The sequence below is a fragment of the Saccostrea echinata genome, unplaced genomic scaffold (genome assembly GCF_033153115.1).
Source record: "Saccostrea echinata isolate AGI-Se365-2 ecotype Australia unplaced genomic scaffold, CSIRO_AGI_Sech_v1 ptg000040l, whole genome shotgun sequence".
NCBI lineage: Eukaryota > Metazoa > Mollusca > Bivalvia > Ostreida > Ostreidae > Saccostrea > Saccostrea echinata.
In genome coordinates, this window is record NW_026889789.1 from 2,616,199 (window position 1) to 2,620,373 (window position 4,175).

Genomic DNA, 4,175 nt, shown 5'->3' on the forward strand with positions numbered 1-4,175 from the left:
CTGCCGACCGGTCACACCCGCCGTGTGCTCCTTGTCATGATCGGAAAATAACGGAAAAATCCGTTGACAATTCAGTGTGTAAATAATGGCCTAACAATTAGTATGAAAAACGTCAGTCAGCATTTGACTCAATGATAAATTGTATTTGCTGACAAGGTCATTGTATCAACCTTAGAACTTACGAAATGATGTTGTTTTAACCGATTCTGCTAATGATCACCATGTTAATCCCCTGAAAACAAAAATGTCCTTGCTTTCTACTTCTGGTGTTGCCGGGTTTTTTTTAGGTCACCTGAGTCACTCAGGTGACCTATTGCTATCCGTTCTCGTCCGTCGGCGTGCGTCGTGCGTCGTGCGTTAACATTTGAACATTTTTAGCTTCTTCTCTGAAACCGCTCAACCAATTTCAACCAAATTTGGCATATAGCATTTATGGGTAAAGGGGAACAAAATTTGTGACTTTCATGGTCCCTGCCCCCCTGGGGCCTGAGGGGTTGGGCTAAAACCACCAAAAATAATGCAATCTTTAAAAATCTTCTTCTTTACTCCCGGACATTAAGCACTCAAACTGTTGGCATCATTGTAATAAGCATTGAGCCCTCTACCAAAATTGTGAAATTCATGGCCCCAGGGTCAGGGGTTCTGGCCCCAGGGTGGGGCTATATAGATCATATAGTGAAAGTGCATTATTTCTTTGAAAATCTTCTTCTCTGCTCCTGGGTATTAAATAAGGTAACTAAGTACATAATTATAAAGAGCAAGAGTGCCTCTTCCAAAATTGTAAAATTCATGGCCCCAGGGTCAGGGCTTCTGGTGTTAGGGCGGGGCTCTGTAGATTATATAGTGAAAATGCATTAATTCTTTGAAAATCTTCTTCTCTGCTCCTGGGTATTAAATAAAGTAACGAAGTACATAGTTATGATGAGCAAGAGTGCCTCTTCCAAAATTGTGAAATTCATGGCCCCAGGGTCAGGGGTTCTGGCCCCAGGGTGGGGCTATATAGATCATATAGTGAAAGTGCATTATTTCTTTGAAAATCTTCTTCTCTGCTCCTGGGTATTAAATAAGGTAACTAAGTACATAGTTATGATGAGCAAAAGTGCCTTTTCAAGAATTGTGAATTTCATGGCCCCAGGGTCAGGGGTTCTGGTGTTAGGGCGGGGCTCTATCGACTATCTATTGAAAATGCATTAATTCTTTGAGAATCTTCTCTGCTCCTGGGTATTTAATTAAGTAACTAAGTACATAGTTATGATGAGCAAGAGAGCCTCTTCCAAAATTTTGAATTTCATGGCCCCAGGGTCAGGGGTTCTGGTGTTAGGGCGGGGCTCTATTGACTATATAGTGAAAATGCATTAATTCTTTGAAAATCTTCTCCTCTGCTCCTGGGCATTAAGATGATAAACTAAGTACATAGTTATGATGAGGAGGTGGGTCCCTTCCAGAATTGTGAAAGCAATGGCCCCAGGGTCAGGGGTTCTGGTGTTAGGGCGGGGCTGTATTGATTATATAGTGAAAATGCATTGATTCTTTGAAAATCTTCTTCTCTGCTACTGGAGATTATTTAAACAAACTAAGTGCATGGTTATGATGCATAAGGATGCCTTTTTAAAAATTGTGAATTTCATGGCCCCAGGGTCAGGGGTTCCGGTGTTAGGGCGGGGCTGTATTGATTATATAGTGAAAATGCATTGATTCTATGAAAATCTTCTTCTTTGCTACTGGAGATTATTTAAACAAACTAAGTGCATGATTAAGATAGGCAAGGATGCCTCTTCCAAAATTTTTAAATACATGGCCTCAGTTGTGGGGGTTCTGGAGGGGGGGGCTCTATTGATTATATAGTGAAAATGCATTAATTCTATTAATTAATCATTAACTAATCCTGTCTGCTCCTTAGTGTTGAGCTGATAAATAAATTGTTTAGCTATGATGAAGATAGGAGCTTCGAACAGAATTTTTAAATCTAGTGGTCCTAGGGTCAGGGGTTCTGGCATAACTAGGAAGGGGGGGGGGCTTTTGATAATATAGTTGAAAGTGTTAATTCTTTGAAGTCCATAGTTATGATGATGAGGGTAACTCTTCCAAATTTGTAAATTTCTTGACCTTTGGTCTTGGGTTCTGGTGTTATGGTAAGGCTTTGTTGAATCTGTAGTGAAAATGCATTGTACCTGTGAAATTCTTCTCTGCTTCTTGGCATATCGAAAGCAAACTGTGTAAAAGTTTAAATGATATGAGTAAGCGTATTTCTACCAGATTTTTAAACATCTGGACAATTTGTCTAAGCATTCTGGTCCTGGACAGGGCTCTATTAATTTGTATTCTACTGAGAGAAGTTATTCCCCTTTTCCATTCACCTTTGATAATTAATCACTGTAAATAATGTATTTGAAAGATTAATAGAATAAGATAATTATGCAAGAATGTTTATCGTATAATTCAAAAAGAACTTTCTTAGTTTTAATAATCAGGCAGACCTGTAAGTAATAGATAAATAAAAATGAGACAAAAATAACTTATCTTATTAAAAGTTCTTCAAAGACCATAAGAGAGGTCAATGCTAGAGGTTTTAATATGGGTTTAAAAATAGTACAGAAGCACTAATAGTTTGTTAATAGTCTGCAAGGTGATAATGTTAAGTGGGGGACAGATTAGAACTTAAGTTATGAGTTAATACTGAATACTAGTCTAATTATTTTGTTGATCCTGATCTTCCTACTTCTCTTGCTTTAGGGCAACAAAGCTTCATCTATCAGTGTATTTAACTTCTAAATTGTTGTATTATACTCAGGTGACCGTTAAGGACCTTGGGCCTCTTGTTTATTGTTGCCTTGCTTTCGATTGTTCCTGTTTTGCACAAATTTGAAATTCTGATATACAAAAAATGTGTGCAAAACGGCAATTCATCGGGGAAGGTAACTTTTTAATTGGTATAGTCTGTAACATAGTTAGTGAAATGGAAAGAAAGAGTACGAAATAAAGACATATGAATTTGATATCTGATTTATTATCAGGTTTCTTCAACCTCCTTATAGCTGTAGCTTAGGATGAGCAAGTTGATTTTTTGTCATTTAAACTACTCATTTGTTTGTGTTCTTCCATAATTGACAATGTATTAGTAGAATATTATATTGTCGAATGTAAAATGAAATGTTTATGATTTTTATTCCTACATTTGGCCTTAAATTATTCATATCTTTTAATTCTATTCACTCATGTTTTTGAAACTTTTCGTTATGAAAACATGATTTACGCATACTGTTCTATACCTAATTATCAAATGCGTGCAAGCAAGCAAAACAAAATATACATGTTTTTTTTTATCTTTTTTTATACTAAGTTTATCATGTCAGAATTTTATACATGTACACTGTGTTTATATTTAAAAGAATATTTACATTAATGTTGTTTGATAATGTCTTTATCTCCACATTTTCATTGTGTTTTATAACGCCCAAATATTGACATGTGTTGTTTATTGACATGCATCGTTTATTTAGTTGTGATTTGTCATTATTCTTTGTTACTATGAAATGATATTATGATTTACTTTTTATAGTGTATACTATATCTTTTTGAATTCCTTTGCATTATACTAAATATATTTATATTGAACCCAAAGTTAATTAGTGCTATTACATATCAGAGCCAGCTATGAGAATTTTTTTGAATAAGTTCTGCTTCATAGGAATATATAACAGGGCGACTATTACAGGAGCTCAATAAATGCCTGGAAGAACTGGTCTCCAAACACTACATAAATATTCCCAATGAAGAACTCAAACGCCCTATGAATATCACCTTCAGAGTACTTGTGTGCAGAATCAGAGTGAATTTTAAATAATTTGGTTATGACCAATCACAATCTAAGAATATGAAAATTTCTGAGATTATTTTTACTCAAAGGGCAGTTGTCTATATCAGAAAGACAAGTTTTTAATTGATTGTGAAGAATTGTTGTGTAAAGTGTCAAAAGGTCATACGTTTTGATGTTACTGACTTTTGAGAAAAAATCGAGATTTTAAATTTTCTTTGGGGATTTTAAAATCAAACATTTGATTTACTCAATTTCTTGAACATGTCATAGAACACCGTATGTTAAACACATTTTATCATCAACTTGTGTCCAAAGTCCAAAAAATTAATTGTTCTGTAACATATTTTGGGTTTTAATG